Here is a 15,135-nt window from a genome sequence, read left to right as displayed (position 1 = left end):
CTTTCATTGTAATATCAGACATTGTAATATCAGGCGCAGGAGTGGCTGTGTGGTAAGTAGCTTGTTTACCAACCACATGGTTCCGGGTTCAGTCCCACTGCATGGCATCTTAGGCAACTGTGTTCTGCTATAGCCCCGGGCCGACCAATGCCTTGTGAGTGGATTTGGTAGACAGAAACTGAAAGAAGCCTGTCGTATATATGTATATATATATATATATATATATATGCGTGTGTGTGTTTGTGTGTCTGTGTTTGTCCCCCTAGCATTGCTTGAAAACCGATGCTGGTGTGTTTACGTCCCCGTCACTTAGCGGTTCGGCAAAAGAGACCGATAGAATAAGTACTGGGCTTACAAAAAGAATAAGTCCCGGGGTCGATTTGCTCGACTAAAAGGCGGTGCTCCAGCATGGCCGCAGTCAAATGACTGAAACAAGCAAAAGAGAGTAAAGAGAGATATAAAGACGCATTATAGAATGAAGATAACAGAACATCAGAACAAAGGAAAAAGAATATATAGTCATTGAAAGAAACTGGTGATATAACGATGAGGAAATTCATGAAGGTAAAAATCAGAAATACAGGTGTTAAGATGCAGCTGGATACTGGTAGTGATATCACCATTATAAATGAAAAAATGTGGAAATGTGTTGGTAAGCCAAAACTGATTAAATTGTAAAAGGTAGCACATGGTGTTACAGGAAAAGATTATAGTTTTTCAGTGAATCCGTATGTAATGTAACATTTCAAGGTCAAACGAAAAAGGCAAAGGTATATGTGTTAAAAAAGTTCACAAACTATATGGTTCCAGGTTCAGTCCCATTGCGTGGCACCCTGGGCAAAGTGTCTTCTACTATAGCCTCAGGCCGACCAAAGCCTTGTGAGTGGATTTGGTAGCCGGAAACTGAAAGAAGCCCGTCGATGATGATGATGATGATGATATATATATATATGTTTGTGTGTCTGTGTTTGTCCCCACCAACATCGCTTGACAACCGATGCTGGTGTGTTTACATCCCCATAACTTAGCAGTTCAGCAAAAAGAGACCGATAGAATAAGTACTAGGCTTACAAAGAATAAGTCCTGGGGTCGATTTGCTCGACTAAAAGGTGGTACTCCAGCATAGCCACAGTCAAATGACTGAAACAAGTAAAAGAGTAAAGAGTTAATTTGTTCAGCACAGAGTGGATGGGACTATTCAAAGTATGGAATACAGCCATAAGTGTTTTGTGTGGAAATATAATCAGTTCAGTCGAAGGTTCAAATGTGGCTGAGAGACTGAAACAAAAAATTGCAGTAAAAGAAAGTGGAACACCTGTATATAAGCCAAAATGAAATGAAAAATTGCCCATGATAAAAACTAAACATTGTTCAAAAATATATGTTCAAGACTACACATAGATTTTGCTGGTCCTTTAACCCTTTAATGTTTAAATGGCCAAATCTGGCCCAATATATTCTACATATTTTATATTCAAACTGGCCAGATCCAGCCTCTCACACCTAACCTACATTGACAGTCTAAAAATAAACAATCACATCATTGAAACCTCAAAGCTATAAGATAATGCATGATTAATTCAAAACAATTTAAATAAAAAAAGCATTACATTTAACCCTTTCGTTACTGTATTTATTTTAAGATGCTCTGTGTTTCTTTCAATTATTTTAAATATAACACAGAATTTAGTAAAATAACATCGTTATCATTGAGCTAGTGTTAGGAACATAAATTGTGACTAAAATTTGGTGGAAATTTTGAATTCAAAACTTATGAAAACAAGACATTTATACTAAAGAGCCAGAGCCGGTTTCAGCCGGGTTGGTAACGAAAGGGTTAACAGAGTAATCTGAACACTAAAGGGTTAAATAGTTCTTACTACTTAGTGGTAGATGATAGTTTCTTGAAATGGCCAGGAATTTGTAAGTGTAAAAAATCCAACCTTCTCAACAGCGATAAATTTTTTACATGTTTGCAAGATTTGGCATCACAGATAAGATAGTGTCTGACAATGGAATGCAATTTGTGTCTAGTGAATTTAGAATGTTTTGTGAAATGTTTGTGGTAGGACATGTAACTATTGCGCCATACCCATTTCTTTATTACCCACAAGGGGCTAAACATAGAAGGGACAAACAAGGACAGACATAGGTATTAAGTTGATTACATCGACCCCAGTGCATAACTGGTACTTAATTTATCGACCCCGAAAGGATGAAAGGCAAAGTCGACCTCGGCAGAATTTGAACTCACAACGTAACGGCAGACGAAATACCGCTAAGCATTTCGTCCAACGTGCTAACGATTCTGCCAGCTCACCACCTTATTACCTATGGTAACTACTGTACCATCCCATCCCAAATCTAATAGACACTTTGCCAATACCTTCAAAAGAGCCCTAAGAAAATCAAATAAGGAAGTTGCGGATGAGGTGGCTCTACAAGAATTTTTAAGAGTGTACTGTGTGACACCAAATCCAAATACACTAGCAGGTAGATCATCAGCATAACTGATAATTTGCGAGGGAGGTAAAATCAGTCTTTGATAAAATGCTACAGGGTAAGAAGAGAAAAAGTGTGAAGGAAAACATGGCAAGATTCTTTAAAATTGGTGCAAAGGTGTATATGAGGGCATACAAGAATGGAAAGCAGAATTGAGAAGATGGCTTAAATTAGCAAATGCGTAGGTAAAGTGATGTATTAGGTAAAAAGTAGAAAATGCATACAAAAGGCGCAGGAGTGGCTGTGTGGTAAGTAGCTTGCCTACCAACCACATGGTTCTGGGTTCAGTCCCACTGCATGGCATCTTGGGCAAGTGTCTTCTGCTATGGCCTCGGGCCAACCAAAGCCTTGTGAGTGGATTTGGTAGACGGAAACTGAAAGAAGCCTGTCGTATATATGTGTGTGTATATGTTTGAGTGTCTGTGTTTGTCCCTCTAGCATTGCTTGACAACCGATGCTGGTGTGTTTACGTCCCCATCACTTAGCGGTTCGGCAAAAGAGACCGATAGAATAAGTACTGGGCTTACAAAGAATAAGTCGATTTGCTCAACTAAAGGCGGTGCTCCAGCATGGCCGCAGTCAAATGACTGAAACAACTAAAAGAGTAAAAGAGGGACCAACTGTAAAACAGATTAATGGAAAGTGGATTAAAGAAGTTTGAGGAATTGATGGAATGGTTGCACAATACGTTCCAAGTCCCAACAGACAGAGTTCTTGAAAATAGATGCCAAGTGCAAAAAATACTAAATTGTATGAAAAAAAATCTCAAAAAGAGAGGTTGGGTGAATAAAAACAAATTATTGTTAAATAAAATGACACTTCCTATGAAAAACTTGAGATGTAGCAATAATTAGTACACCCCTCCCACATGGCAAATGGATAACCTAGTCACTAATAAGTAAAGAGAAGTACCAGAGTACATAGTAGGCAGACAGAGCTAGTCATGTCTTCACTGGTTTTACTAAGCATACTGTATACCAAAATGGGCATTATAAAAACCCAGCATTTTAAGGATTATAACATACATATATATATATGTATATATTTATGTGTGTGTGTTTGCCCCCCACCCTCCTGCCATCACATGATAACCAATGCTGGTGTGTTTACGTCCCTGTAACTTATCAGTTCAGCAAAAGAATTTGACAGAATAAGTACTAAGCTTACAAAGAATAAGTCCTGGGTTTAATTACATTGACTAAAGCCCTTTAAGGTAGTGCTCCAGCATGGCCACAGTCAAATGACTGAAACAAGTAAAAGAATAAAAGAATATTGTACATTAGTTATTTAAAGCAAGCTGGAGAAAGAAGAAAACAATCTTATCCATTATAAGGTGGCAAAGAATTAAAAATCTTTGAAGTGAAAAATAGTTTTGAAAGAATGACTGATTTCACTGAAAATTATTTTTACCATTCCTATTTCATTTTAGAAATAAATAAATAAATACATAACACAACTAGCACTTCAGTGATTGATAACAATATTTTTCAGCATGCCATATTTATTAACAGAATGTCCTATAACCAACTGAATTAACCTTTTTGATACTAGACTGACCCTGAGTCTATGGTATAAATTGCCTGATTTGAAGCTGAATTAATCTCCATCCTTATCAAATTTTGATGTTAATTTATGTTCTAAACACCAACTTAATATTGGTTTCAAATTTTGGCACAAGGCCAGCAATTTCAGGAGAGAAGATAAGTTGATAAGATTAATCCCAGTGTTCAACTGGTACTTATTTTATTGATCCCGAAAAGATGCATGGTAAAGTCAACCTCAGCAGAATTTGAACTCAGAATGTAAAGATTGACAAAATGCCACTTAGCATTTTGCCAGGCATGCTAGCAATTCTATCAGCTCACTACCTTACACTAGATTAATATTGACAAAGTTATTTTACTAAATTATTTGTAATTGAAACAAAAGCCTGGGAAATTCAACAGAAATTTGCATCACTGGTCTGGAACCCCTATCTTGCCCAGGATATCAATCGTCTGGAAGCCGTTCAGCGATGTACAACCAAGAGAATACCCTCCATCAGGTATTTGCCATATTCTGAACGCTTTACTTCCCTGGGCATGGACACATTGAAACTCCGACGTCTGGCAGCTGACTTGGCAGACACCCATAAAACTATTAACCATCTTACAAACAATAACTCTCAGCTCCTTTTCAAACTCCCCCTGTCTAACACCCGTGGACATATTTACAAAGTCAGAAAACAGCACAGCTCCCATGACTTTCGGAAACATTTTTTCACGCTGAGAGTTGCTGAAGCATGGAACAAACTGCCGGCATCAGTTGTTAGTTGTCGGAGCACTGCATCCTTCAAAACTTCCATGCTTTCTGAGATTCGCCAACACTACACCTGATTTTCTCCCCTCCATACACACACAAGCATGTATCTGACTCATGCATTGTTCGCTTTCCAGACATTTGTACATTACTGCATGTGCTTTATATGCACTTTCTGACAAGTTGTGGTGCACTTGAGCACTGTATACAATAATTTCATTATTATTTTTAAATATGGTAACAAAAGGGTTAAGGAGTACTACTTCAGATTTTATCACCCTGCTAAAGCTTTAACTCAAAATTAAATCTACGAGCAAGAATTCAGCTCAGCACTAAAAGCTAACTAAAGGATTATACACTACTCTTGCTGTTTCTAACACTGACCACAGTAACATGTGGTTCTAAGAGAGGAGCCCTCTACATAGTACAAGCTGCTAAAAATCCAACCCCACTATTTTAAAGAGCATAATACAGATTAGCTAAATGTAATTTTAGCTGGAATGGCCTCAGTCATGGAACTGGAGTTAAACATGGGATTTTCCATTAGCTTTACAGCATAGTGCTATGATGGGACATGAACCTGTGAACATTTTGTCACTAGGTTGATGCCTTATTAATTATGCTAATCTGTTATTTCAGATTAGCATAAACAATGGGTAAATATGTATATATAATATGTCTGCATGTATGTTTAAGGAAGTAGGTATGGTTATATCTTCAAGTAGCAAAGTAACATTTCTATTGGCAATGAACAATATAGTCAACACTGAACCACACCTTATAAGCATATTTATCCAATCCTTCAAGATTTAAAAATGATTTACACTAAATGGCACATTCTTTCAATTATTACAAGGATGGTCATAACAGGAAACACTTTTCTTCCCAGCTGGTTGCTACTTCATAACTTTTATTTGTTAAATATAAACTGAAATAAAATAATTGAAATAAAATCACAACAAGCAAAATTTTTTTTTCTTTATATGATTCTATTATGCAATAAAAACGAGTCGTTTGTCTAATTATCACCCCACTAGCAGTATCGGCCGGCGTTGCTCAGGTTTGTAAGGGAAATAACTACATAAGCATTTTTAGAGAGTTATAGCAAAAAAATAGAAAAAATGCATTAAAAACGGAAAAAAAAATTATGGTAAATTTTTTTTTAAATCGTTGACTCATCATAGACATTTTTAGAGAGTTACTTCCCTTATATAATAGCGAAAAAATGCATTAAAATGGAAAAAAATGACGGTAAATTATTTTTTTAAATCGTAGACTCATCGTAGACGTGCACTAATACCCAGAAGGGCTCGATATGAATCACAACTATAAGATACCTGGTTTTGGTTAAACTGCACCGCAAAATGTGGGAGTAGTTAGGAATCTAAATCGTAGGAGACAGACATACAACTTGACATTTTATATATAAAGATTTCCAAAAAGATAGTTTTAAGCTATCATGAAAATGAGAAAGCCGGAGGACAGTGTTGAACTCAAGTGTATGCTTTCACATGGGTTCTACAGCCAGATGCCCTTCTTCATGCCAACCCCTTTATTGAAGGACAACCTACTAGGGGCTACAGACCAAATCTGACTGTTACAAAGTTCCAATCAGATCAAGGGCAATGTAATGGTAAAACAATTCAAAAATGGAAGAATGGGAGTAGCAGAGAATTAGACCAAGTTTATTTCACAAGGGGGAGAAGCTGAATGGAAGAAGTTGTGCCAATGTGTTACAATATAAGGATCAAAGGTATGAGATGTTGTGGATTGCAAGACAGTGTATCAGAAGTGTGTGCAGCTGGATAATGTTGCACTTGCACTTAATGATTCTGAAAAGAAAGAGGAATGGAAGTACTACTATGAAAGGAGAATGTATGGGAGAAAGATGGTCTTCCCAATGTGGACCCAACAGAGGGAGCAGCTATCCTTGTTGGCAACAGTATAATAGATAAAGAAATTAAGGATATGAAAGGGAAAACTCTTTAGTAGTGGAATAGGATATAGCCTAATGATGCTTATAGTTGATCAGGTTGAACAAGAGGTTATTCTGAATGACTGGTGTAGGAGCATTATAGTCAACTGTTACAAGAGTAAATGATAGTCCTTAAAAGTTATTACAGAGTATAAAATTCCTGGACTGGGCCATGAAAGTTATGGAAAGTGTTAAAGGGAATTGGATTAGATGGGGGTGCCAGAGAGAAGTACTATTTTTGATAACACAAGCACTAAGTGAGGTCATAAAGACAAAGAAAAGACTCTCAACTGAGTAAGGTTGTATTGAAGAGAGAGAGGTGACTTTACACCAGGTGTTGAGCGTTTTGCTTAGAGGAGATATGTGGCCACTCAACATTATATATGAGCTGGAAAGAAGACAATGGTGGCAGTGACTTAGTGTCAGAGCATACTCTCAAGAAACAAGTTGAATTTAGGAAAGAATATGGACCAAGAATCAGGCAGAATAAATAAGTTCATTGGTGTGAAAAGAGAGTAACAGATGGTTCGAGATGGGTGTAGAGGAGAACGTAGTGGATAGATATAGGCGGCGAGCTGGCAGAAACGTTAGGACGCGGGGCAAAATGCCTAGCCGTATTCTGTCTGCCATCACGTTCTGAGTTCAAATTCCGCCGAGGTCGACTTTGCCTTTCATCCTTTCAGGGTCGATAAATTAAGTACCAGTTACGCACTTAATACCTATGTCTGTCCTTGTTTGTCCCCTCTATGTTTAGCCCCTTGTGGGTAATAAAGAAATACGTAGTGGATAGAACTAGGGTGGAGGTGTGGTTGAAGGTAAATATCAAGAAGGTGGGAGAAGGTGGGAGAAGGTGGAGGAATAGGAGTGATTTAGGAAACAGGAGGTAATAAGTGGCAGCACAGGGAGGTGAGCAGCAGCATAACAAACTCATAGGTAGATCAGAAAATATGTAGATGATGTATGGGTTGGGAGAGTGGAGGTGATGAGAGAAAGAAGTAGAGTGACAGAGATGAATGTCAGCGTATGTAGGGCTGGGCATTGTGAAAGTGGAGGGGGAAGCCTTCAATAGCAGATATACCAGAATGATGAGAATGATAGCAGATACAAAAAAAATAAGGTTACGGCAGTCCTAAGATGTATCTTAGGGAAGCATAGAAAGGGACGATTGTGGAAAATGAAGTAGGAAGGGATGATATTGAGAATGAGGGATGTATTTTAAAAGGAAGTGGTGGATCCAAGGAGAAGGGACATAACTGAGGGATGAGATGTGTGCATATTATGGAAGCACTCCATTGGTTACGACGACGAGGGTTCCGGTTGATCCGAATCAACGGAACAGCCTGCTTGTGAAATTAACGTGTACGTGGCTGAGCACTCCACAGACACGTGTACCCTTAACGTAGTTCTCGGGGATATTCAGCGTGACACAGAGAGTGACAAGGTCGGCCCTTTGAAATACAGGTACAACAGAAACAGGAAGTAAGAGAGAAGTACAGCAGGGATCACCACCATCCCCTGCCGGAGCCTCGTGGAGCTTTAGGTGTTTTCGCTCAATAAACACTCACAACGCCCGGTCTGGGAATCAAAACCGCGATCCTATGACCGCGAGTCCGCTGCCCTAACCACTGGGCCATTGCGCCTCCACGTGCATATTATACTCATATGATTATAGCAGCTAAACAGTGCCCTAGTTAGAAGAACAGAGGAATGGGTGTTAGATGAAAAATGAGGAAGGTTTGACAGGGACAGTTTGGGTGCTAGGGCAGGGACAAGACCCATTGGGTCATCATTGTAATTTATTATTCAATGTCCATTTTCCATGCTGGCATGGGTTGGACTGTTTGACAAGAGCTGGTCAACCAGGCAGCTGACCAGACTCCAATTGTCTGTTGTGGCATAATTTCTACAGCAGGATGTGTGGAGGCGCAATGGCCCAGTGGTTAGGGCAGCGGACTCACGGTCATAGGATCGCGGTTTCGATTCCCAGACCAGGCGTTGTGAGTGTTTATTGAGCGAAAACACTTAAAAGCTCCACGAGGCTCCAGCAGGGGATGGTGGTGATCCCTGCTGTACTCTTTCACCACAACTTTCTCTCACTCTTACTTCCTGTTTCTGTTGTACCTGTATTTCAAAGGGCCGGCCTTGTCACTCTCTGTGTCACGCTGAATATCTCCGAGAACTACGTTAAGGGTGAACGTGTCTGTGGAGTGCTCAGCCACTTACACGTTAATTTCACGAGTAGGCTGTTCCGTTGATTCGGATCAACTGGAACCCTCATCGTCGTAACCGACGGAGTGCTTCCACACAGCAGGATGTCTTTCCTAATGCTAACCACTTTACAGAGTGTGCTGGGTGTTTCTTATATGCCACTGGCACCGGGTGCATTTATGCAGCACTGGCACAAGTGCATTTTTGCATGGCACCAGCACCTGTAAAGGACAAGCCTGTATGTATGGAAGACCGCAATTTTAGCATGGTGTCTTCTCAAGTACAGCAAGTTGCCACAACTCATCGATTGTCATTTCCTCAGTGAGGCCCAGCATCTGAAGATGCTTTCTCACATCTTCCCCCCACAATTAGAGTCCAGCACTTTTTTACACAGCTGTCCTCATTCATACATATCACATAACCAAACCAGTGCAGTTTCCTCTCTGACACACATCTGATGCCTCTTATGCACAGTTTTCCTCTTAAAGGAAAACTAGGTATAAACATATATATGATGTGTATACATAAATACCCTCCATCAGGCATTTGCCATATCCTGAACGCCTTACTTCTCTGGGCATGGACACATTGAAACTCTGACGTCTGGCAGCTGACCTTGGCAGACACCCATAAAATTATCAACCATCGTACAAACAATAACTCTGAGCACCTTTTCAAACTCCACCCATCTAACGCCTGTGGACATATTTACAAAGTCAGAAAACAGCACAGCTCCCATGACTTCAGGAAACATTTTTTCACGCTGAGAGTTGCTGAGGCATGGAACAAACCGCCAGCATCGGTTGTTAGTTGTTGGAGCACTGCATCCTTCAAAACTTCCATGCTTTCTTAGATTCACCAACACTACACCTGATTTCCTCCCCTCCATACACACACAAGCATGTATCTGACTCATGCATTGTTCGCTTTCCAGACATTTGTACATTACTGCATATACTCTGACAAGTTGTGGAGCACCTGAGCACTGTATACAATAATTTCATTATTATTATTATTATTAAATATGAAGCATTTAGGACCTCACTTTTGTTAAGATGGATGGTCTTTTTCAAGCACAGTAAATCACCATTATTTCATCCTGTGTTTCCTTCTACAAATTCCATCCACATTTAACAATCAGCCCTTCTTTATACAACTGTCTCTTCGATTTCTTTTATTTAGGCACACGGACTTCATAAAGAGGGGACACCACAAAGACAGACAAAACAGGACATTGGGGTACATATAAAACACATGTCGAATGGACTATAACTATGATAAAAAAATGAGGATGAAATGGCTTACTCACCCCACTCCCCAGCAAGCAGTTCCATTTTACTGTTCTTTTAAATTACAGTTCACTTTACAGTCATACTCTTACTCTTTTACTTGTTTCAGTCATTTGACTGCGACCATGCTGGAGCACCGCCTTTAGTCAACCCCGGGACTTATTCTTTTGTAAGCCCAGTATTTATTCTATCGGCCTCTTTTGCTGAACTGCTAAGTAACGGGGACATAAACACACCAGCATCGGTTGTCAAGCAATGCTAGGGGGACAAACACAGACACACAAACATATATATATATATATACATATATACGACAGGCTTCTTTCAGTTTCCGTCTACCAAATCCACTCACAAAGCATTGGTCGCCCCGGGGCTATAGCAGAAGACACTTGCCCAAGATGCCATGCAGTGGGACTGAACCCGGAACCATGTGGTTGGTTAGCAAGCTACTTACCACACAGCCACTCCTGTACCTGTATCTTTTTTTTTAAAAAAAAAAAACACAATTACAGCCCAATTTTTCCCAACACATTTTCACTTTGTTGTACATCTAAGGAACATGCTAGCTTCATTCCTTTCTAGTTTTTGGATTCATAGTTTACTTTTCCTTGCCATGGAGCAATACTCTTTGTACACATGCATTATACTATCTGCCTTTTGCCCTTGTAACCAAGCATTATCTCTCTGAACTTTTTCCATCCTCTTATTCTAGGAACTATACTTTTAGAACATCTTCCATCACTGCAAATTAAGTTACCTAACATAAACTATCTACTAACTGTAGGGAGGTTAAATTTCTGGGCATTTGAGATTATTTCTTGTGTTCTTAGTATTTATCACTCCTGTGTATCTGCCACATACAAAGGCTACTTTCTCTGTCAACCTTCATGTGAACCCCTGCATTTCTTAAGAACTATAGCTTGCACTGAGTACATATGAATTTCTTCCTACATATTGAATAGTGTCATTATCGCAAAGGGAGTGAAGTCCTATTTTTTGCCAACTAAAACTTTGGCTTTTGCTTAGTTAACTTTAAGGCCCTTTGAATCCAGGTTTTGCTTCCACACCTGGAATTTCTTTTCTAATTCTGTTACATATCTTTATATATAAAAGTCAAGTTGTGTGTCTGTCTCCTACGATTTAGATTCCTAACTACTCCCACATTTTGCGGTGCAGTTTAATCAAAACCGGGTATCTTATAGTCGTGATTCATATCGAGCCCTTCTGGGTATTAGCGCGCATCTACGATGAGTCTACGATTTAAAAAAATTTACCATCATTTTTTTCCATTTTTTCGCTATTATATAAGGGAAGTAACTCTCTAAAAGTGTCTATGATGAATCAATGATTTTAAAAAAATTACCATAATTTTTTCCCCATTTTTAATGCATTTTTTTGCTATACTAGTTCTTTTATAAGAACAAGGTAATCAGCATATTGCAGTTCCCAAGAGCAACCAGTCTTAAATTCTTATGATCTGGAGGACTATGATGAATAGAGGGTAATAACAGTACTTCTGTACACTGCTTGTATGGCTCTTAAAGGCCATTCATTTATTCCTAGCTTCCTCAGTAACCACCAGAGGGAGGACCTCTGTAGGTTTTCTTCTGTTCTCTTAAGAAGGAAAACAGCAGCAATAGTACTTCTTCCTGGCACCCCCATCTAATCCAATTCCCTTTAGCACTTTCCATAACTTTCATGGCCCAGTCCAGTAATTTTATACTCTGTAATAACTTTTAAGGACTATCATTTACTCTTGTAACAGTTGACTATAATGCTCCTACACCAGTCATTCAGAATAACTTCTTGTTCAACCTGATCAACTATAAGCATTAGGCTATATCCTATTCCACTACTAAAGAGTTTTCCCTGCTTTCATATTCTCTTTACTCTTTTATTTGTTTCAGTCATTTGACTGCGGCCATGCTGGAGCACCGCCTTTAGTCGAGCAACTCGACCCCGGGACTTATTCTTTTTGTAAGCCCAGTACTTATTCTATCGGTCTCTTTTTGCCGAACCGCTGTGTAATGGAGACATAAACACACCAGCATCGGTTGTCAAGCAATGCTAGGGGAACAAACACATATATATGACTAGCTTCTTTCAGTTTCCGTCTACCAAATCCACTCACAAGGCATTGGTCGGCCTGGGGCTATAGCAGAAGACACTTGCCCTAGATGCCACGCAGTGGGACTGAACCCGGAACCATGTGGTTGGTTAGCAAGCTACTTACCACACAGCCACTCCTGCGCCTTAATTTCTTTATCTATTATACTGTTGCCAACTAGGATAGCTGCTCCCTCTGTTGGGTCCACATTGGGAAGACCATCTCTCTGCCATACATTCTCCTTTCATAGTAGTGCTTCCATTCCTCTTTCTTTCCAGAATCATTAAGTGCAAGTGTATAACATTATCCAGCTGCACACACTTCTGATACTCTCTTGCAACCCACACCACCTCATACCTTTGGTCCTTATATTGTAACACATTGGCAAACTACTTCCATTCAGCTTCTCCCCCTCGTTAAATAAACTTGGTCTAATTCTCTGCTACTCCCATTCTTCATTTTTGAATTGTTTTACCATTACATTGCCCTTGATCTGATTGGAACTTTGTAACAGCCAGATTTGGTCTGTAGCCCCAATAGGTTGTCCTAAAGGAACTTCTAGTTCTCCTCTCCAATATCCTATCTCCTCTTTCCTGTCAAATGCTTCAACTCATACTTCTCTAAATTTCTTACTGTACACTGAATCTTTATGCTTTTGTAACATTCTTTTCCAGACTGGTTTTAGCTCTAAGTCTGAAGTCACTACCCACTAACCTTTGTTAGGCTATACATTCCTCACCCAGGCTTTATATTCAGAAGCATCTATCTATCCCATTTACTGGTGAAAACGCAATCAATCTAGCTTCTGTGCCTTCCAGACTGTTAGGTGATTAGATGACTGGCTGGGGTCATCAGGTCATTTGCATCACAGAATCCCCAACAACCTTGTTCTCATCTTTCTAGGACCAAAGCAGGTGACAAAAGGGCAGTGCTTGAATTCAAACAGCACATAGCAACCAACCCTGACAGTAAAGTGTTCTAGAAGTATGTACATTCAAAACAGAGACCTCACTCTCCAGTTGGCCCCCCTTGGCAATCCCCACACAGGCCAAATTACTGACAATCTCAAAGAATGTGCAGAAATCATTGCTGGATGCTATGCAGGCATCTTTACTGTCGAAGATCAAAGCCAGAGCAAACATTGTACATCTTGGGATCTAACCGGTTATTGCCCAACATGTTCGTCCAAAGTCACTGCCACTGGTCAAAGTAATCTGCAAAAGCATCTTATAAAAATCAGTCCTTTAGTTCATCTGCCAGTCTTGATATACGCTGAGATAAATGTTACTGCTGTGTTTTTCCCCAAGACTAGTCTAAGCTTAATTATCCCATCGTACACTCAGACTACCTCAGTCACCTTATCTACCCATTTCCTAGCAAAAGTATGTCATATCACTATGCCTATTCAGAAGACTTTATATCTTTGTTCTTTATGAGAAGTGTAAGTGAGGCTCCTATCCATCTTGCTTCTTGCACACAGAACACATCTACATACATCCTGTCAAGCATTTTAACAGTCTCACCAGACTTACCTTACAGTGATTGTGGCTGTTCTGATTCTTCCCATTCAGATGGGCTGGATGGAAAGAGCAAGTGGGTAGCATCTGAAAGGAAGATTTGTGCAAACATGTGCTTGAAGGCATATGTCAAAATAATTATTACAAGAATTACTGCTCAATGAATTATCATATCCTTGCAAATCCTTAAGGTTGAAAAAAGGAAGAAACCTACTCAGGGAGGTACATTGCCATCCATATCAAGGATAATTAGCAATGGTGATTGTTAGTATACACATATGTATTCTTATTGAACAACATGGATGAAATTGGTGAGCACCAGACAATATGCCTTTCTATATATTTCTGCATTCAAATCTTGCCAGAGTTCATGTTCCCTTTTATTCTTCCAGGGTTGATAAGAACAAGTACTAGTCGAGTACTGAGACCAAACTGTCTGTAGTACCTCACATCCAAGAGTTGTACCTTGTACGAAAGTTAGAAATTATTACCTTAGTTATGTTGACTGGAAGTTAAAAGGTATGAACAATAAAAAATAATACATAGAAAACAGGTTTCTTGAAAAAGAAAAAAAAAAAAAAGCAAATTATTTCACATTCAGAATAATCTTTAATTTTGTTTGCATTTTCTAATTAAAAGATTACAGTTTAAAAATCAAGATGAAAAAGTGATGGAATATAAGCAAGAGTAAGTTGTTTCAGTTAAAACCAAAAATAATGAGAAAGGTGCCTAACTGAATTTTTTTTTTTCTCTTTTTAACTGAGCGCTGTAGTGCATCAGATGAAATATTTTTACAAGGTAAAGAGAACAACAAAATTATAATAAAACAAAAATAGCCCTATGTACAAAATACATAACAAATTATGTACACAGACAGAAAGCAGGAGAAATCCAATAGTTTTAATGAACAAAATAATAAATAAAATCACCCAGATATGAAAAATATGTAAGCCTTTTGAGTGATATATTTTCACTTCTGTTCTAAAGTCTTTTTAGAAAGGCTCGTTGAGTTGCCTTTTATGTTTTCGATTCTAAACAAAATGATTTTAACAGTTGGGGGATACAAGCAATAAAACCTCCATCTACAAGTTTTCACTCCCTTGCCTGCCACTAAGGGGAAAATTGTTAAACTTATCCCCCGTAAGTAGGGAAGCAAACATTTCTGGAAGGTGAGAAACTGTTCAAGGGGAGAAAAAAAAAAAAGTCTTAAAACAAATGATGAAAATGTTGTGAGAACTT

This window comes from Octopus sinensis, linkage group LG4 (assembly GCF_006345805.1).
Source record: "Octopus sinensis linkage group LG4, ASM634580v1, whole genome shotgun sequence".
In the NCBI taxonomy this organism is placed as follows: domain Eukaryota; kingdom Metazoa; phylum Mollusca; class Cephalopoda; order Octopoda; family Octopodidae; genus Octopus; species Octopus sinensis.
This window is presented reverse-complemented; position numbering follows the sequence as displayed.